Source organism: Aythya ferina, assembly GCF_964211825.1.
Source record: "Aythya ferina genome assembly, chromosome: 1".
NCBI lineage: Eukaryota > Metazoa > Chordata > Aves > Anseriformes > Anatidae > Aythya > Aythya ferina.
In genome coordinates, this window is record NC_140296.1 from 46,764,886 (window position 1) to 46,787,455 (window position 22,570).

Consider the following 22,570-nt stretch of genomic DNA (forward strand, 5'->3'; position numbering starts at 1 on the left):
TGGTGGAAATTTTTATTTTTCACTACAAAACATTTTTTATTTTAAATTTACTACATATGACAAGACAAAATTGAAGTATCAAAAGATCTGAAAAAAACAAAAACAAAACACCAAACCCAACAGATTAATTCCTAATATTCCAGAAAAGTGAGGATCAAATAAAAATTGAGTGTTATTGCTGTTGTTTCTTTTTTGCTTTATTCTTTTTAATTCTTTTACAGTCTGAATGAGCTCAGTTTCGTGAAGACCTGGTGGGAGAAAGATTAGTGAGAGAGTTATTCTTCTGCAAATTTTATTTTATTTTATTTTATTTTATTTTATTTTATTTTATTTTATTTTATTTTATTTTATTTTATTTTATTTTATTTTATTTTATTTTAATTCTGGAGAGAGAGACAATCTGGAGAGAGAGAAATCTTTTCGATTTCCCCTTCCTCTATTGTGTTATTATGGCAAATCACCAGAAGTGCCAATTTTTATTAATTTATTTCTTCTTGTATGCTTATTCTAATTCTTTCAGAGAATTGAGTGAAAATGTGAGTATTCAGTAAAGCAAGTAATTGTAAACTAGTTACGTTTATAATCAACACAAACCAAGCATAGATTAGTATGGTTGAATGTAGTTAAAACTGCCAATTCCTAGTCTGTTAAAATACAATCCAAGCAGGCTTTAGGATGCACCTAATAGTCTAATATTGTGCTAAAAATAAAATCTGTAATATTCAGTGCTCAGACAACACCCATCTGAAAAAAAGCTTCAGAGATTAGCAGATTATATCTACGTATAATTGGTAAACAACTCCATGCAGCTAAGCTTCAAATTTGACTGAAGCTGACTTCCTTCACTGTGATTCACTATCTTTTATAGAGATAAATATACGAGTGTTTCTTTTTGGGTAACTATGCTGACAAAGATTGTTCTGGGAACTGTATCAAAGAAACAGCATGCCTCATATCTTACTTATTAGCGATAGAAAAACAGGTGTAAGATCATCCTTTTGCAACACTGAAAGTCCATATAGACCTTAATCAAGAAAAATAAGGAATAGAAAGAAAGAAAAAAAAAAAAAAGTACTCCTTGGCAAAACTTTTAACATACAAATCCCATGGAATTTAAATTTGCTACATTAATCTAAGCATTTTTTCCTTTCGACAATTTTGGAGTGAGTAATTCAAAGCTTATAAGCACAAGTTGAATATGAGTGCTGAACATGAGGCCACAGTCTGGCAAACAACAGGGCCAACCATGTCCCGGGGTGCAATTGTAATTGCTAGTTTTCTAAAATATTTTGTAAATAGATGGGTCTACTTTGTTTTGGGATAGAAGTTTGTGAATATACACATATGTTTTAATAGAAACTTCATATTATAATTTCACAAATCATAATATTTTGAAGCATGGAATTTTTGAAGATATCCAAGGAGGGAGACTCCACAACTGCTCTGTGCAATCTGTTCCTGTTCTCCATCATCTGCACAGCAAAGAAGTGCTTCCTGATGTTCAGGAGCCTGGTTCCATTATCTTTTCACCCTCCCTTCAGTTATATATTGATGAGATCCCCTCCAAACCTCCTCTTTCCTAGGCTACACAATCTCAGCTCTCTCAGCCTTTTCTCATAGGAGAGATGATCCAGTGCTGTAATCATCTTTGTGACCTCACTTTGGACTCTAAATTATGCCCACATCTTTCTTGTTCTGAGGGACGAGGAAGTGAGCAGAACTAGACACAGTACTCCAAGTGTGGCCTTACCCGTCCTGAGGAGTAGGATCACCTCCTACAGGAGGAGTAGGATCACCTGCTGACAATCCTTTGCCTAATGCAGCCCAGGATATAATTAGCCCTGTTTACCCCAAGGGCAGATTACTGACTGATGTTCAACTAGGTGTCCAACAGGACACCCACAGGTTCTTTTCTGCAGAGCTACTTTCTAGATGAGTAGACCAGCAGGTATTGCTACTTGGGGTTGTTCTTCCCCTGGTACACAACTTTGCACTTCTTGTTGAAGAGCAGGATGTTATTACTGGCCCATTTCTCCAGTGTGTCAAGGTCCGTCTGGATGGCAGCAAAACCCCTATTGTTCCTGTCAACCTGTCATTGCTCCCTCTAATTTTGTGCCATCTTCAGACTTTCTGAGAGTACATGCTGTGCCATCAACCAGATCATAAATGCAGACATTAAGCCAGACTCAATCCAGTGCAGACCCCTGGGGTACACTGCTTGTTACTGACCTCCAAGCAGACTTTCTGCTACTGATCAAATCCCCTGGGCGCAGTCATTCAAACAGTTCTTAAGCCACCTCACTGTCTGCTTATCCAGTTCATACTGCAACAACTTGTGTATGAAGATCTTACAGGAGACAGTGAAATAAGCTTTACTGAACTCCAGGTAGACAGTATCTTCATCTACCAACCCTGTGATTTAATCATATAGGTTTATCAAGTTGGCCAAGCGTGCCTTTCCCTTGGTGAATACATACTGACTACTCCTGAGAATTTTCTTTTTTTTTTAATGTGTCTGGAAATGGTTTTTAGGACTAGCTGCTCAGTCACTTCATTAAACTCAATCACATAGTTACATAATCAGCAACAAATCTGTGTTAAAGCAAATCTACTTTTGCTAAAAAGTTAGTGAAGGACTCACACACTTAGTGAACACTAGCTTGTCGTGAATAGCTTTTCACAAAACTTTGATCTAGTAGCAATTTAAGATTTATTAATATTTTATGGTAAATCTCAGGATTAGATTGCGTGATTTTTAATGGCACTTAATCATCAGCCAGTTTAACATAATTATTCAAAAGAATTTTCTGTTAGAGTATTTGCTATATTAGAAATAGGAACTACTTGAGGAGTCAGCCCTGAGAGACATTCCACCTGAAAGGTGTCCCAGCTCACGAGCAGATGGAAGGTCACAGCCCACTGTGATAACCAAAGTGCTCATGGGGTTCTTCAGTTAAGGACACTGTGTAGAGCCATGAGATGACTGACTGTTAGTCCGTACTTTTCCATCCTGACTACGGTTCAGATAAGGCAATTTTGATATTTTCCACCATTCCACCCTGCCATTGCAGTACCTTCCAGAATGTACAGTTCTGGTAGTTCCCAGATCAGGTTGTGATCCAGGCCTCAAGGTCCAAGATGCAATCAGGAAGTGGCCGTACCTACTCACTTGTTATGCCTGTTACCCACTGACATTACAGGAATAATATGGCATTAGATAATCTTGAGCTGAACTGGGGAAAGAGCTTAATATTCAGTAAGTGACTTTAGCAAATCTTCAGTGACTGTTATCTGATTAGTCAGATATAGACATCTACATTACACCTGTTATGTGAGATAAATCCCATTCCACCTAAAAAGTAAGTGAAAATTGTAATGCAGACCTTGCTTGTGTCCTTCTGGTCCTGCAATAGGAATTGCTAGAAGGAAAGAAATTAATTAAGAAATTATACAAACATAACTTACAAATTGAATAGATATTAATTCCATAGACTATTCAATTTTTTAAGCCTTCTGCAGCAAGAGTAATATGTCGGATTTGTTCTCTTCCATCTATTTCATTCAGTATTTGAAGGAAAAAAATGTCTTTCTTACAAAATGTCCTGAAGCTTTCTGTAATAGAGAGCTGAAAAAAAAAAAAAAAAAAAAAAAGCTTAAATGTTAGGAACATTTGATTTTAACATTCCCATCTCCTTTTTCAATATGCAGTGTTCAGAGGTGGCAATCAGCAAGAAATCAGACCGTTAGCTATGCTATACCTTCAGTGCAAGAGGAAATATTTCAGTAACATAAAAGGAAAGTGAATGTGTGGGAACATAATGGCTTTATGTGTCATGTTACTAATACCAGCTTTTCATAGTATACAATAATTGGCTCAACCCAGAATGTACTACAAAGTGTTGCATTTCCAAAAGGGACAGTTGTCCTTGCACAAACACACCCCTCTGGATATCTGACTGTGGGTGTTATCTTTCTCCTTAATAAATGGTATTCAAATTCATTAGTGATGTATTCTATCAAAACAAAGCAAAACTTTCAAAATCTTTAATTAAATTATTTTATTGAAACTTTCTGGAAACCAGTATTATGAGTTAGTTAAAATTTGTCTTCTTCATAAGGTTTAGCTTCCCCTGTACTTGAAGACTTTACTCTGTTGCATGCATTGTCTTAAATTGTTGCCTTATATCACAAATCATTTAAAAATCATACTGCTGTTTGATGTCAACCAACTTCAAAAGTAGGACTGCTGGCTTAAAAGAAGTCCTTAACTTCTGCATCATTCATTCACCGAGTCAGACACAAATCCAAAAGAGGTAAAAGATTACTGATCTAAAATTCATTATACTTAATTATTCATAATCTAGAAGCTAAATATCAATAATTTATAATAGTTATTCCACTAATTAATCACGTGTAATATCCAGAAGTGGAAAAAAAATCTAATTAAAACCGTAATACAAGGAGTGACAGAGAGTGATGACAGATTAGACTGTATATCATGAGACTTAAGGTTCTTGAGTAGAGTGATGATTGCAAACAAATTGCCTGTAAAATTTCCCAGTTTCTTTTTACCTTAATATTTTCACCTGAAAGATGTGATAATCCAGAATATGCTTCAGAACAGCAAACTCTGACGTATGTTAGGCAGCTAGGAACTGAAACAATTTCTGTTTTCTGACTGTAATGCACTAGATGTAGAGTTTCTAGAATTAATGTACTCAGACAAAACTTTATAAACTTGACAAAAAATAATATTTTTCTGTACTAAACGGCAGACTTTCAATTTTGTATGTAAATCACTTTTATATTTCAAAGAAAAATTATTTACTACAGCTTTTAAAGATATTTTATTCACATTATAAATTGGTGAGATGTCTACATCTAATTAAGACATCTAATTTAGACATATCTATGTCTACATGTAGACATCTCATATGTCTCATATGAGACACTCCAATGTATTCTACTGCGTCTAGCTCCTCTTGTAGGAGATACTGGTCCTGATCTATCAGCCCCAAGCAGATAACAGAGATATTCAATTGGGAACCTCACAGGGATTGGCTGCAGCGAGCGCTCCTGGCAGGGAGACTAACGAAGTCAACACCAAACCCCTTAATAATGCGGAACAGAGCCACAGCCCCGGCCCCTCCCCACTGCCCAAGCAGGCAGGAGCTGTGCTTGTGCCACCGTGGGCATTGATGTGCTGAGTGTGGAGCCAGGGGTGACAACAGCCCACCCACCCCCGGTGCTATAAAAGTAGTCCCTATGGAGCGCTGCAAACAGGACACGCTAACAGGACTGGCTTGGCAGTTAGCGCAGACAGTTTGCACAGGGCAGTTCAAGGGGGGCAGGGAGGAGAACCTAGACCTCGCCACAGTGGGCACCTGCCACAGCAGTTGGTCCAAGGCAGCAACCCAAATGGAGGAGATGCTGTCTCTCTGGGCTCACGTGGGCACCAAGGTGGATCCCCTGAGAGGGGAGGTGGAAGTCCAGACAGGTGACTGCAGGGAACTCCAGAATCTGGAGGCCCATCTGGGCCATGAGGGAGGAGAGCGCTGTCACAGGTGCAGGTGTGCCCTACTTCAGGGACTCCTCAAGCAGGTGGTTGGGCTGCAGCAAGAAATTGGCAGCCTGAGAGAGTCTCTGAGGGTGACAGATAGGAGGGGTCTCCCTGCCCCTGCTGTTTCTCGGCAGCCCTCTCCTATGTCCTGACAAGGGGTAGACTCTGCCCCCATTGAACACATGCAGAACAGAGGGCCAGACTGTCCACAAGGGACAAGGAGCTGAACCCTTGTCTCAGCGTGGAGCAGAAACAGATGTCTGCCCCCAACACCCACGGTGACACCTACCCCCACGGTGTCCCTGGGAAACAGATTTGATGCTCTCAGGGAGGTTGCGGAAGATTCTGAGGGTCTGGACAGTAGTCCGAGCCCAGGAAGCAACCCTGAGAAGAGAGTCAGGATTGGGGGAAGTACAAAACATAAGGATCAAGGCCAGATGGAGCACCACATTGTAACCTGTGCCACAAAAAAAGAGCGGAGAGGCCTGGTGATTGTCCCACCACTGAGACGTGGTGGGACAGCTTGCATGACTGGAACGCTGTCATTGAGGGGTATGTCCTCTTTAGGAGAGACAGGCTGGGGAAGCGAGGGGGTGGGGTTGCCCTTCATGTGAGGGAGCAATTAGAGTGTACCCAGCTCCAGCTGGGGGAGGGTGAAGGACAAGTGGAGAGCTTGTGGGTAAGAATTAAGGGGTGGGCTGCTATGGGAGACACGGTGGTGGGGATCTACTACAGGTCTCCAGATCAGGAGGAGGAAGCTGATGAGGCCTTCTATGAGCAGCTGCTAGTAGCCTCACAATCACGAGCACTGGTCCTCGTGGGGGACTTCAGTTACCCAGACATCTGCTGGGTAAGCAACTTGGCCAGGCACGAGCAGTCCAAATGGTTCCTACAATGCGCTGACGACAATTTTCTGACACAGGTGGTGGAGGAGCCGAGAAGGCGGGGGGTGCTCCTGGGCCTCGTTCTTACCAACTGGGATGGCCTTGTTAGGGATGTGAAGGTTGAGAGCAGCTTGGGATGCAGCGACCATAAGATGGTGGAGTTCCAGATGGAACTAGGCAAAGGAAGTAAGGCTAAAAGCAGGATTGCTCCCCTGGATTTTCAAAGAGCCAACTTCGATCTCTTCCGGGACCTGCTTGGGAGTATCTCAGGGGATAGGTTGCTAGAAGGCAAGGGTGCTTGTGAGAGCTGGGCTACATTTAAGCAGCACTTCTTCCATGCTCAGGATTGGTGCATCCCTAAGAGTAGGAAATCGGGGAACGGGGGCAGGAAACCCACGTGGATGAGGAAGAAGCTCACCAATAAGATCAAAAGGAAGAGGAATTTCTATGAAATGTGGACAAAGGGCGTGTCCTGTTGGGAGGAGTATAGAAGTGTTGTCAGGGCCTGCAGGGATGCGATGAGGAAGGCTAAAGCCCACCTAGAGATGAGGCTTGCGAAAGAGATAAAGGATAATAAGAAGGGATTTTTCAAGTATGTAAACAGCAAGAGGAAGACTAGGGATAATGTGGGTCCCTTGCTGAATGAGGGAGGTGTCCTGGTCATGGGAGACGCTGAGAAGGGAGAGATACTGAATGCTTTCTTTGCTTCAGTCTTTGCTTCAAGGACACTCCCCCGGGACTCCTCGCCCCTGGCAATAGGACAAAGGGTCTGGGAAATGGAGGGCTCCCCCTGGTGGACGTGAGAGTGGTTCGGGAGCGTCTGAGTGGGCTCAATGCACACAAATCCATGGGTCCCAATGGGATGCATCTGTGTGTGCTAAGGGAGCTGGCAGATGTGATCACCGAACCGCTCTCTATAATCTTTGAAAGGTCCTGGAGAACGGGTGAGGTGCCTGAAGACTGGAGGATAGCCAGTGTCACTCCAGTCTTCAAGAAGGGCAGGAAGGAGGATCCAGGAAACTACAGGCCAGTCAGTCTCACCTCTGTCCCTGGAAAGGTATTGGAGCAGCTAGTTCTGGATGCCGTCTCCAAGCAATTGGAAGAGAAGAAGGTCATGAGGAGTAGTCAGCATGGATTCACTAAGGGGAAGTCATGCTCGACCAACCTCGTTGCCTTCTATTATGGCATCACCATCATAGATGGGGGGAGATGGGCGGAGAGCGGCGGATGTCATCTACCTTGACTTTAGCAAGGCTTTCAATACTGTCTCCTGTGACATCCTACTAGGAAAGCTGAGAAAATGTGGGATAGATGAGTGGATGGCAAGGTGGGTTGAGAACTGGCTGACTGGCCGAGCTCGGAGGGTGGTGATCGGCAGAGCAGAGTCTGGCTGGAGGCCTGTGACTAGCGGCGTTCCCCAGGGGTCAGTGCTGGGTCTGGTCTTCAACATCTTCATCGACGACCTTGATGAGGGAATAGTGTCTGCCCTCAGCAAGTACGCTGATGACACAAAGCTGGGAGGAGCGGCTGACACGCCAGAAGGCTGTGCTGCCATTCAGCGAGACCTGGACCAGCTGGAGAGATGGGCAGGAAGAAACCAAATGAGGTTTAGTAAGAGCAAGTGTAGAGTCCTGCACCTGGGAAGGAACAACCCAAAGTATCAGTACGGGCTGGGGGACGACCTGCTGGAGAGGAGCTCTGACAAAAAGGACCTGGGGGTCCTGGTGGACAACAGGTTGGCCATTAGCCAGCACTGTGCCCTTGTGGCCAATGGGATCCTGGCGCGCATTAAAAGGAGCGTGGCCAGCAGGTCAAGGGAGGTGATCCTCCCCCTCGACTCTGCCCTGGTCAGGCCCCATCTGGAGTACTGTGTCCAGTTCTGGGCTCCCCAGTACAAGAAAGACAGGGATCTCCTGGAAAGAGTCCAGCGGAGGGCCACAAAGATGATACGGGGCCTGGAGCATCTTCCCTATGAAGAGATGAGCTGAAGAAGAGCTGAGAGACCTGGGTCTGTTCAGCCTGGAGAAGAGAAGACAGAGGGGATCTCCTCAGTGTATATAAATATCGGAGGGGTGGGGGACAGAAGGATGTAGCCAACCTCTTCTCAGTGGTTTGTGGGGATAGGACAAGGGGCAATGGCTGCAAGTTAGAGCACAGGAAGTTCTGCACTGACATGCGAAAGAACTTCTTCACGGTGAGAGTGACGGAGCATTGGAACAGGCTGCCTAGGGAGGTTGTGGAGTCTCCTTCTCTGGAGATATTCAAGGCCCGTCTGGACGCCTACCTGGGCAGCCTGCTCTGAGGAACCTGTTTTGGCAGGGGGGTTGGACCCGATGATCTTTCGAGGTCCCTTCCAACCCCTACGGTTCTGTGATTCTGTGATTCTGTGATTCTGTGATTCTGTGATTCTGTGATTCTGTGATTCTGTGATTCTGTGATTCTGTGATCCAGTTCTGAGGCCCACAGCACAAGGATCTCTTAGAGTGGGTCCAGAGGAAGAGCCATGAAAACAAGCTGAGTGCTGTTATACCTCTCTTATGAAGCAAGGCTGAGAAAGTTGGGTTGTTTGTCCTGGAGATAAGAAGTACTTATTACAGCTTTTCAGTACATAACGGCGGCTTATAAGAAGGATGGATAAAAACTTTTTACAAGGGTTTGTAGTGACAGGACAAGAGAAAACTGATTTAAATTGAAAGAGGATAGATAAAGATTGGATATAAGGAAGACATTTTTCACAATGAGGATGGTAAGATAGTGGAATGAGTTGACCAGAGAAGTTGTGAATGACACATCATTGGCAATGTTCAAAGTTATGTTGGATGTGGGTTTGAGCAAACTCATTTAGTTAAAGACGACCCTGCCTATGGCAGAAGTTTTGGACTAGGTGATTTTTAAAGGCCCCTTCCAACCCAAACCATTCTATGATTCCATGACTGGTGCATGCCTATGACTAAGAAGTCAAGCAAAGGGAGCAGGAGACCTGCATGGATGAGCAAGAATCTCCTGGCAGAACTAAAGCAGAAGAAAAAGTATACCTAAAATGGAAAAAGGGACAGGCCGCTAGGGAGGAATATAGGAATGTTGTCAGAATATGCAGGGATGTGGCAAGGAAGGCTAAGGCCTGTTTGGACTTAAATCTGGCAAGACATGACAAGGACAACAAGAAGAGCTTCTTCAAATACATCAGTGGCAAAAAGAAGACTAGGGAAAATGTGGGCCTGCTGCTGAATGGAGTGACCACCCTGGTGCTGAAGGAAACATAGAAAATTTGATATAAAAATATAAAAATAAAAATAATAATTAAACTTTCTTTACTTTAGTATTTACTGTTAAGGCCAGCTCTCAGGAATCCCAGATCCTGGAGACAGGACAGAAAGTCTGGAGAAAGGAAGACTTTGAGGAGAATCAGGTTAGAATTAATCTAGGCAAAACTGATATATGAAAATCTGTGGGCCCAGATGGGAAACACCCGCAAGTGGTAAGTAAAGAAGTAAAGGTATAAAGGTGAAAAAAAAAAAAAAAAAAAAAAAAGGAAGGCTCCTGTGTGCTACAGTCTGTACAAATAGCCAAGGTTGCCCCATCCCAGGTACGGAGTCCAGCACTTCCTCTTGTTGAACTTCATAGAATCATAGAATCATTAAGGATGAAAAAGATCTTTGAGATCATCTGGTCCAACCATCACCCTACTACCAATGTACCATGGTACTATGTACCATCACCCTACTACCACTAGACCATGTCCCTAAGCACCAGGTCCAACCTTTCCTTGAAACATTTCACTGCACTCCAGCCTTCGTACACATAGCCCATGCTGATGGCCGGCTGCAGTCATGGCTTGAAGGTGTTCCTGGAGAGCCCTCAGTAGGCACCAAGAAGCTCATCCACCACTTCCTCCAAGGCCTTACACATGTCAGTCATGTTTGGTGCCAGACACTGGAGGCAATCAGCCTAAACTCTATCCAGACCCCATGTGTCATCAGATTCACTATATTCTTTGACTTCTTCCTCCTGCTCCTTCCCCTTCCTTGTGTAGCATCCTGACTCATCTGCTTTGCACTCTGCTGCATGCGCTTGTGTACACCCACATCCATATGGTCTGCCACCCACTGTGTCCTCTGGGAGATGCAAGGAAGATCATCAGCAACATGGACTGCAGGAGGTGTGTGCCACACTCACTGATGGCCAAGGCCACAGTGTGGCAACAGTAGCAGTTCTACCAACACTACCAACACTACCAAAAGATCTTTGAAGTCCCTTCCAACCCCTACAGTTCTGTGATTCTGTAATTCTGTGATTCTGTGATATGCTGATGAGTTTTAAATGACACTGGATGCCAGTCTGAATTCAGCTAAATTCAGCCCTAGTTACCTAAACTCCCATTTGTTGAGCGTAGGTAACTATCAGGTGAATCAAAAGTAGATATCTAGTGAAATTTGGTACAGTATCAAAGACACCTGCTTAGGGCTGAGAGATAAAACCTATAAAAACCTGAGCGCTTCTGAAGACAAAGCTGATTGCCATATAGGGCTTTTCTAGTAACATTAAATACCTCTGTTTAAGCAACCGATTCAGCTCCTAATACTGTATAAATCCACATTTGGTCATATGAAACCTACATTAAATGTCATTGTTTTCTCTAGGATAGCTGTTGTAATCACGTAGTTTTGGCATCTATATAAAAGCTATAAATGAATGATGCTAATTTTTTTTATAAGCTACAGTTGATGTTTTTAAATATCAATTTAAATAAGAACAGTGCTTCATGCACATTTTCAGGAAAACAAAAAAAATGAAAAAACAAACAAACAAACAAACAAAAACAACAAAATGAGGGCTAGCATCGTTATATATTTTTACAGTCAGATTTGACTGCAAGTGATTTTGATTTTCTAACAAACTTTTATCCACTAGTTCCCAATAAAGGGGTCTAACTTCTCTAATTTCTTGTCAAGTAGGAAAATATTTAATAATAAAAATCCTATATTCTTAAGATTTTCTATTCCAATATTAAATTACTTTGAACCTACTTTTTCCACAACATTTGAACCCCAGTCTTAACATTTTATGATGAAACCAATAAAATAGAAATATTAACCATACAAAACATTTTGGTTCCAAATGGTTGTTTGGTATTATTGCTCTTTGAATAGGAGCAAACATATTCTTGATCTGCTGCCTTCTAAAAGACCCAAAGCAAAATGTCTGTAGAATCAGTTTAACTTTTTCTTCAGTGATATCCTAACCATCCCCTTGCATCAAATCTTCTGACACTGCAAATGCATTAGTTCAAAATTATATCCATACTGAGTTTCTCGGCATATACTTTATTTTATTTTTTCTGATCAACTGGGAAGCTTTGACAGATGTAAGAGAACTGAAAAAAAAAAATAACATTTTCTGCACAAGCATATTTGATTTATTTTTTGATATAGCAAGTGAAGATGGAATGCCCAGTTGAGATCAAGGTTCAGTAGGAGATTGAGTTTTCAAAGAGTAAACATTGTTTCCCTCCAGAGTGCAGAGAAAAGCAGAGAAATATAGCAAGTTTAACTATGTCTGAAGTATTTCTCAGCCAGCTAGGAGACTCCATTCTAATCTGGATCAAGTTGCTGTGTTGAATCCAGGCTCTGATTTCCTGCCAATCTCAAATGCAGAACAGGACTGTTTCTGGTTAATAACACTAGTGCTTTAAGCCATGAATCATCAGTCACTTAGTGTGAAAGATTTTGAGGTCTTTTTCTCACCCCAAAAAGCATTCTGATTTTAATTTGTATTACTTTTGTTTGCTTGCTAACATGACTATTTATTCCTGTGTATTTTGTTGTGGTTATCATGATAATCTTCTGTGTTGCTTAGTTAAGACTTGGTTGGTCAATGTATTTACGCACTGCTATAAATGAGAATACTATTTTAAATGTGGTAAAACTGTATGAAATTTTAGAAAGTAGAATATGCTTTTTAATGTATATGACAGGCTGCATTTTAAAGGTGCCATCAAAATGTTCTGACTGCAGATTTGGAAGTAAAAAACATTGGAAGTGCTGTGTTTTTTTTCTTCTTGTGAGAGGTAGAACTCAAAGTGGTCACTGAACAAGATGGTTGTGCAGTTTCAGGACCCCCATAACAATCAAAGTCCCAAATAGGTCCTCTTTAACAAACTAAATAAATAAATAAAAATCTGAGTGAGATAAGTTAAATGAAGGGCTTTAAATGCTCTAACATCCATCCTCCATAGCAACAGAAAATTTCAAATAAGGTATCAGGATGATATTAAACGTTGTTTTCTGATTTTTTTTTCCCAGCATATTTATTTTATATAATTTATACATACTGTACATATGATTTTAAGCTTTAATTGTAATCTTTATATTGTTTCACCAAATACATTTTATATTAATTAATTCAGTTCTGGAATAAATTTATAAAAAAATCAAAGAAGCTGTTAAATCTCCATTAATGCTTTCCTTTCATCCTTTCGTCACAAAGCAGGCAACTGTAATTTTCACTGTATAGTATTTTCACTGCCCCTCTGCAGCCTCAGTGTCACCTGTCAGAAATAGCTGGTCAGCCCACCAGGTCTGGCACATGGGATCTGAAGGCAAGACAGGTTTTTTGTCACTATGTGAAAACACTGACATCTGCCCACCTGTTAGTCCATACTGCAACCCCACAATGACCGTGGTCTGACATGGAGTTGTGCCTCCTGGTTGCAATAAGGAGCTGCACTTCTACAACTGCGTTTCACACAAGGCAGACTCAATCAACTTTTCTGGCTGCATTGTAGATGTAAGGGAAGATCAGAAGCAATGATCATCACTAAAGCAGCTATGCAACATGGAAAGAAGACCTAAGCCATTTTATAATCAAAAGCTTGAAGGCAAAAGTTGCTTGAAATGAGCAGTATTGCACCTCAAACAAAACAAAACTAAACTAAAAAAACATTTGCTTGCCATTAGTCTGATTGATTTGCTTATTCTGTGCACTTATAATGCATTTCTATGCATCTAAAAATCCTTTAATGAAACCTTTCTCTTACCTCTTAAGATAAGTACCTTTTAGACTGTAAGCTCTTCATGGCAGGGACCAAACCTTTTTTTTTTTTTTTTTTTTTTTTTTTTTTTAACGTACGTGATCGTGTGTTTTAATTTATTTTTTTTAAACACCATGAACCAACTTTGGAAATTATTACTTTAATAAGTAATAATAATGCTGCCCAAATCCTTAAAACTGAGGTTTACTGGAAAGTTTCTATTGCAAAGAAAATGACAGGTAAAACTTCCTCAGATGAACAGCACCAACACAGAAAAGCATCAGAATAATTGTATTAGCTAAGTTTTGCTGGGTGTTGTGTTATGAAATGAAGCCAGTGCCTGCTGTGACCAAATAAATCAAGTATTGCTTCATAATATGCAGCTGTATTTATTCAGTCAGGTTACTCATAAAAGTGCTACTCCCATCGTGGCCATCTTGAACAGCACATTCAAAAAAATTAATAAATACACAATATGCTAATTTAATTTTGAGATGACTTAGTAACAATACGAAAAATGTGCTCAGTTGCTGTGGTACTAAGCAGAGGAACACTTCATGCTGGCCAGAAAGCTGTAATCTATCAATCTTTGTATTTCAGTTACCCAAGGTCAAAAGAAGAATCTCATCAGAATTATTTCTTCCTCATCTGCTCTTTGGACTTGATGCCCAGAGGCAGAAAACTTTTTTTGTCCAATGTTTATCTGAAATGATGTTTCAAGCATAGCAGGAAGACCACTCATTTTCCAAAGGTCACATTCAGAATGAGTGAACCCATACTACACACTTTTCAAGGCAGTTTCCACTAAGGGAAATGCCCCAGTATGTGATAGTGAAGTTTGGAATCAGACAGAGATTCCATATCTACTTGTTATCATTTGGGTCTAGGATTCTCTTAGAAATACAGTAATAAAGATAACAGGTACAATAATGAATAAATGATCATACTCAGCTAGAATGTGGAGGTATGTCAAGGAAAATCCAAGTATTCTCTATTTATATTTAAAAATATGTCATATAGAGATCGCAAAATCTAAGGAGAGGTGTATGGCTGTAGGTGCCAGCATGAAAACTAGTTCTCTATACTAATGTAATGGGGAGTGAAGGAACAACTGAATTGCTAATGTGAGTTTGTAAGGGTTAAGATACCTGAGATTTCCTAGCTGTGTAGAACAGATGTGTTGGGTTGTAGAACACACCAAAACCCTTCTGTAATTCAGGGAGTACTCAGTGACATCCCAGGTGATCCATGGTGAAGCAACTGAATCACATTTACAGTGGTTATAATTCCATCATTTAAGGAAACATCTATATTTAGAAACTTATGTTTAGACACTTACATATGGGAGATGGAAATCCTAGTTTTAAATACATGCCTTCCTTTCTAGAGTAACTGGCTGTGAGGCAAGCTTATTAATACTCTGATTGTGTCACATTTCCTCTTGAGTTGCCCAGATGAATAGCTAGTACATAAACATAAAGCTTATACTCAGACTGAATCAACACATATCTTATCCTTTTTCATTATTCCTCTTACCCAAAACATTTGTTCCATGTTTTTTAAGATAATGTTTAGTAGTAAATGATTTTCAGGTACAGACAAAACTGTGTGAAAAGCTGAGATAATAAACATTACATTTCATATCTGGGGATTTATTATTTTTATTATTATTATTATTATTATCAGGCATAAGAAAGTATTATAAAGTGATTTATTTCATGGAGGTCAAAGTGTCTTTTGTCTCCTGATTCAAAAGATATGGAAAGCTCTAGGAAAAAAGCGTGTCTTTTTGTGGAGAAGATATCTGTCATTATTAGTAGATAATTTAGTACAATTAAGGTCAACAAACTAGTAAATTCTCAGAAGAAAAAAAAAAAAAAAAAAAAAAAAAAGACCCTCATTTAGGTAAAAAAACGACTATTATTTAAGAACTTGAAGTTTCTGTATATAAAATCTTCCCTGACTTTTAATTCAACCTAAATACAATTTGTGTTTATTTATACTGTTTATTCCTGGCTGCCGTCATGCATCTGCATATCCAAAAGACTTTTACCTGACAAGTTATTTGCATATCAAAGAAAGAACATTAAGCTAAATGTGTGTTTTTTTTTTTTTTTTTTTTTTTTCAAACGAAAATAAAGCATTAAGCAAAAAATAAACAATGTTGAATGGAAAAATATGGGAAATTTAAGGATAAACAAAGTAATGCTTTGGGAGTTCAGGCAGACTGTTTGATTTGGCAATAGATGTGTTGGGCTTTGAATCAGAACTCTGGGACTGAATTTGACGTAATTTTTAATCACTTTTGGTAGAATTCAGTCCTACAAAGAGATAGTTACAAGTACCTATCAGTAAGTCTCCTAGAGGAAACCTGAGCTCTTCTGAAGCAGAATCAGTGGCCAGAAGAGACACCCAATGGCACCATGAAAAATAAACAATAAAAACAACAAATGCCAGGTTTCCAGTAACCAAATCCTAATCCAAAAAACACACACCTAACAATATCTATGTCACCCTTAACTATATAACCATTTTTGTCTTTCTTGTATATGATACCTTGATCCTTTGAGATTTTAGATAGATGCCCATGTGTTTGGGTAGACTATTCTGTTAACAGTTAATAGGAAAGATTGTTTGCTTGCTTGTTTGTTTTAATTTTACTTTTAGTATACAGCATACATTTTCAATATAATATATTTAGAACTATATGCTCAGTACAAAATTTGTTTTCCTATGAACATAAACTTACAACTCTATTAGCTGTAAAGAATTAAGTTTTGTTTTTTATGTATCAGTAAATGGTGTTTCACTTGAAAGATTAAGCTTTAAATGAAAGAATTTGTATTAAGGAATTATTAATAATGCCATACATCTTCAATGTCTTGTTTTTTGAAAGATTTTTTTTTTTGTGTGTAAACGTTCCCATTGAAGGTGGTGGGTTTTGGAAGTACTTGTAGCTCAAGGGGAAAAGTCTTACAATTGATGTTTGCCATGGCTGACAGTGCAAAGAGTCAGCCATGCAAGGAGTCAATACTCCATACATTGTTTATATTCCCATTTGAAACAGTCAAGTGTTTCAGACACAGCTGTAAGAAAAGTTTCATTTTTTTTGCAATCCTGGTTATGTCTGCTTATAGTGCCTGTTCTCCACAGCAAGACATGGCATATAGCATATCATAATGGTTAGCGTTCCTTCTCTTTTCAATGCTTTTCTATAGCTTCTGATGATTTTGTCACAGCTCCTCCATTACAGTAACCAAATGTTTTAATGATTTGATTTTTGACCCTTAGTGAAATTGTTGTAAGACTCCTCACAGATCCAACAAATTAAATACTCAGAGGAAACAACAACAAGAGAAAGTTCTGTAAGTCTCTGCAGGTCAGAAAATTCAGTCACCATAAGGTGCTTTTACAAATTTTAATAGATAGATAGATAGATAGATAGACAGATAGATAGATAGATAGATAGATAGTTCACAAATCCAGATTGCCTCTGCAACCTACGAAAGGAAAAGCAGATAAAAGGTTTTAGATTTTTTTTTCTATATTTCTTCTTCAGGATTACAACATATGTAGATTCCACAGAACAATAACAAGTAAGAAAAAACATATAAGAATAAAAAGTGTCCTTTTATATAACTATAAGTTTCCAGACGAAGCTGAAAGACCTATAATTTTAAATTTTATGGACATTTGATAACACAAAACTGCATCTTATTCTTAAGGGAGGAGAAGAACCAAGTGTGTAGCTGCTTTTTCCAGCTGCTCTGGCCAAAGACCACTCTTGCCTGACGCCAGGGGTCTAGACCAGTGCTTGGGGACCCAGGGTCTCTGCCCAGCCTGGGAAACACGGCTTCTGCTTTCCTCTTTGCAAGTTCAGCCAGCAGCAAAGCTGAACTGTATCCCAAAGTCATACAGATACACACAGACAGACATGACACTAACATGCCTGGTCACACAGGCTGCCCCAGTTAAAGGGCTGCTTCCAATAGCTTTCATGTAAAACAGACAGATAGACAAGTCTCATTCCTTCTCTCTGGCTGATAGAGGTGGAAGTTCATTAGCAAAGGCATACACACAGCACTCTCTAGACTCACAAGCACACATGCATTCGTGGATCCTTTGCATACCTTGCGCAGCTCCTGTGTCTGTTCAGCCCCCTGCCTGGATTCCTCAAGTTCTGCCACAGCTCCTTTTTTGCCCAGCACCCCTGCCCTGATCCTGGACCTCTTACCTACTACTCACTGGCTAGTCAAGCTTAAAGTTCCCTGCAAACATATACAAACTCAAACACTCATTCCTTATGCACACCACATCTGCAAATCCCTCAGGCAGTATCAGCATGTACACCCTCCCCTTCCTATTAAGACCCTGTTCTGGACCTGAGGCCCTCACTCCTCTCTGGCTAATCCAGTTTAAAGCTTGCTAAGCGAATGCACACACACACCCAACACACACAAGGCTGGGAAAGATACAGACACTCAGCCCCCAGGAGCTGGCACCAGGCCTGTGTGACTCACAGCCTAGTGACTCACCAGAAACCTGTGGAGACCTCCCTGGTTGCCTCACTCTCACAGCAGGTGGTTTGGGAACACACACTACTCCCACAATAGTGACTAGGAGTAGAAGACACCCACTCACTCCAGTCACCAATATCACACACACACTCATGCACGCACACATGCTGCCTCTTGCCAGCAGCAGGCATGTAGTGCTTGCAGCACACATAGACACTGCAGAGTGTGCAGAGTATGAATACAGAGTGAGAGAGTTAAGATTTAATGAGGAAATACAAGAAGATAGAGCAAACTGTAGTGATCAGAGCTTGGCCAGATGAGCGTAGTGACTGGCTACAACTACATGCAGCCAACGATTTTTTTTTTTTTTTTTTTTTAACCTACATTACCTCTTTGTTCCTCTTGCTTCCCCTTTTACACGTATACCCTCAGGGTTTTGCAGAGCTCTGCAGTTTCCTGCACCCTCCTACTCTGGGCCCTTTGGTTCGCATGCTGTCTTACCAGTTCCAAGATGCATCGTTCCTGGAAGGAGTCCTGTAGCTTCTTAGCCCACCAGTTAGCGTGACTGGAATGTTTGTTCCTTGTGATTGTCTCCCAGATTAGAGGTTCATATTCACATGTCCTTGCTGGCATAAACATTCCTGCATTCCCACCTGCTCTCATAAAATAATGTGACTGCCCAGACTTGGTTCCCATCGCTTCCTCTATTTTATTTTATCTCTTTTTTACTGTCTTGGGTTTAAGTAGCAAGGACTTGGTAGCAGGATGGTTCCTGGGGACGATGGTTCTCTGTGAGAAGAGCCCAGCAGCTGTCTCGTGTTTGACCAGAGCCAGCTCCAGATGGCTCCAAAAGGGACCTGCTGCTGGCCAGAGCCAAGCCAATAAGTGATATTGGTTGGGCCTCTGTGAGAGCATATTTAATAAATGAAATAAATAAATAAATAAATAAATAAATAAAATGCTGCACAAAACAACAACAACAACAACAACAACAACAACAACAAGAGAGAGATGAGAGAGTGAGGAGTGATAACCAGCCCTGTAGACCCCAAGGTTAGTGCAGAAGGTGGGCAGGAGGTGCTCCAGGTACCAGAGCAGAAGTTCCCTTGCAGCCTGCAGAGAGGCTCCTGGTGGAGCAGGCTGTCCCCCGGCAGCCCATGGCACTACCATGGTGGAGCGGATCTTGACACTGCAGCCCATGGAGAACTGAAACAGGTGATCTGTTAGGAGCTTCCACCCATGGGGATCAGTTCTGTAACAGTCTGTTCCCATGGTAAGGACCCATATTGGAACAGTTCTTGAAGAGCTGTCTGTGGAAAGCCCACACAGGATCAATTTGGGAAGGACGGCATCCTGTGGGAGGGTCCTCATGTGGAACAGGGTTAGAGAGTGACTGTGAAGGAGCAGCATGGATGAAGCCTTAGGGACTGACCGCAGCCCCCATTCTCCGTTCCCCTGAGCCACTTGGGGGAAGGAGGTGGAAGAGGGTGGATGAGGGGAAGGTGTTTTTAGTTTGCTTTTAGTCTCTCAGTGCTCTAGTCAGCTAGTGATAGCCAACAAATTCTATTAATCTCTCTTCGCTGAGTCTGTTTTTTCCCATGACAATAACTGTTGAGTGATCTCCCTGTCTTTATTTCAACCCATGAGCCCTTTTCATCATATTTTCTCACCCTTTCTCTTTGAGGAGAGAGAGTGAGAGAGTGGTCATGCTGGAGTTCAGCTGTTGCATAGCAAGGTAAAACCACCACATTGTCTTGGAAAAGGCCCTAGACCACAAAAAAGGGGCAGACACTCTTTCCACATACTCTTACACTAATTATCACTTCCTTTCTTCAGGGTGGCTGACTACACTTGTGACAAAGATTGGAGTACACTTGAGCCAATCTTGGAGAAATGGAGATTCCAGTACAAGGAGAAAATACAGTATCTGCTTGTGGAAATTTTGGTGAGTGCTTTGATGCTGAAAATATACATTTGTATTGCAAAGGTTAGAAGATTAAAATCCTTTAATTTTGAGTTTTTATAGGCTATATAAAAAGAGAGGGCAAGGAGAAGAGAGGAAGAGGAATTGAGGAGGGTTACATATATTTAAATTCCTTTAGAATAATACAGAATAATGCAATTTGAATAACATTTATAAATGCAGCAAGGAAAAAAAAATATTTTTTTTACAAAAATTCACCGAAGGCATTGTTTTAGGTATTGACGACATATGACACATAAGAAAGAAATTAAAAATAATAGTTACAAAGATTAATACTTTATATGGAATATGGTTATGTATATGGTTAGATAGTGAACCTCTTGACATTTAATGCTATAATTAGAAGAAAAAGAGAAGTTTAGAAAACAAGATAGATAAAGAAATGCTTTGAATGCTTCAACGTTTTGAAACACTCAAAAATCACAAAATAGTGTCATGTGGGTAAAGGATGAGACGAAAGCTGCCTTAGATCTGAACTGATGTATTCATGTCCTAATCTAAAAGAAGAAAATATAGGTACTAATTTTTATGCATTTTATGGCAAAAAAGACAATTCTCCGAATGAGTTTGCTGAGAACAAAAAAGGTTGAAACAAATATAAATAAATTCTGTATTTAGTTTCAGTGTCTTTTATTTTAAAAATAAAAAGAGAAAAAAAATCTTTCTGTGACAATTTATCATTTGTGTAAAAGAAGCCACTGCAACATTTAGGGAAATGGAAAACCTCAATCTATGCTACTACATCAACATTTATACAATTAATCTAGCTGTTTTCGTTTACCAGTATAGTCAATCTAGCTGTTTTTGTTTACCAGTATAGTCAAAACCAGTTATTATATTTATATTTAAACAGGGATATATTTAACCAAGATGGGAGATAAGTGTCAAATGCTTTTATATCACCTACTTTAGGAAAAACTGTAAATATGGCTTCATAAACAAAAAGGTAATTTTGCATTAAAGCTGTTTCTTTCAACTGGAAGCCAATTTCACATGTATTATCTTTAATGTCCTCCAAAATGTCTTTAAAATTTTGTAAAGCAAGCACAAGAGTAATATTCCTCTTCTGTGGAGACCTCTTTCAGGTATTTATTCCCATTTGGTACTAAAACTATTTAAACAAATGTATTCATATGGAGTTTAAGTGCTGTGTTAAATTTAACCAAACATGTGAAAAGAAAATGTCATATATGCTTTAACATTTGTGGCAATTCACCAGACATCTATGAGACAATTTAGCACACCCTCTCTCTTTTGCATTTGCATTTACATTTGCAATTCTATTTGAATTTATGTAAGCTGCTTGCTCTTCTGGTGGTTACTATTTGTGTTTTCCCCTTTGGAGGGCATGTTATGCTTTTCTTATTTGTTTAGATATGATTCATGTTTGCAATGAAAAGGAGTATATAAAACTGCACCATCCATGAGCTAGTTCATCTATGACTTGTAAGTCCATCAGCCAATTTCAGCTAAATTTACCAAGGAGGCTAAAAGATAGGACATTCCTACCAGTTTTGTGACACTGGTAGCTGAAAGCAAATGCTTTCAATTCATACCATAAAATGGTATTTTTATCTCAGCTTCTTACCAGACAGGTAGCAGTCAGATGACCAGGCAGCACTTGCTTCTTGCTTTTAGGCTGGTACAAACATATCTCCAAACCACTCACATTATATATTGCAGTTTGTTTAAAAATGGAATATAAAAACTTTTTTTTTTTTTTCCTCTGTGAAGGAAAGCAAAACAAGAATTGTTTGTCCTAGAAGACAATATGGCATTGATTATTGTTACTCCTGCTGCTACTCAATTTTGTTAAAAGTGGGTTACATCTTGACATCTAAGAAGGAATCGAGGTCTCTGTGTTCCTCCCAGGTTACCTGTCATTGCTTCCATACTCTGTATACTTCCTTTCTGTGTTTGAGTTTGGCAAGGAGCTTCATGTTCATCTGCGCCAGCCTCTCATCACTTTTGCCTGACTTCCTCTTGGTTGAGATGGACAACTCTTGACCTTGGCAGAAGTGATGCTTGAATATTAACCATCTTTCTTTGGTTCCTGAGGGCTGCACAAACTGCTGCATCTGTTAGCTGCCTCTATTAGCTGCATTCTCAGAGGTTTTCTCTCACTGGCTGTTTTTCTTCTTGTGTTGACCTTTGCAACTATGGGATCTTTATTCTAATATTTTCTTGTAAAGTTAACAAGCTTCAATGGTCCTATAACATTTTCAAATACCTAGAAGAACTAAATTCCTGCCTTGGATACCCTTAATAGACCATGTTTTCAAGCAGAGTCTATATGAAAAGAATGAATGTTTTGATGGGAATGGAGGGAAGAAAAGAGCATTGAATGGAAAAATTCAGCCAAGGTTATGCTTGAGCAGATAAAGGTCAATTACTCTCCCTAGCTAATTAAGCATTCTGAGAGGGAAGCTTCCTTTTTCTGAACATGTTTCAGCTTTTTGACTTTAATTTAGTATCTGCAAAATGTTGATATACATATATACCCCTTGCTTACTTGCAGGAAGTGTTTTTCTCGGTGCAATCTTGAACTGCTGCTACATTTCACAGGATGCTTTTGATCTGCAACCATTCCTTATG

General features: G+C 40.1%; 1 long non-coding RNA gene across 2 annotated transcripts in view; it reads left to right on the forward strand.

Annotated features, from left to right (window-relative positions):
* Positions 1-22,570, forward strand: part of LOC311430364 — a 376,701-nt gene that overhangs the window by 100,531 nt on the left and 253,600 nt on the right. For both annotated transcript variants that reach the window (XR_014688736.1, XR_014688737.1), the window contains exon 3: positions 19,828-19,936. This is a non-coding gene — a long non-coding RNA (uncharacterized lncRNA). The remainder of the gene's footprint in view (positions 1-19,827; positions 19,937-22,570) is intronic.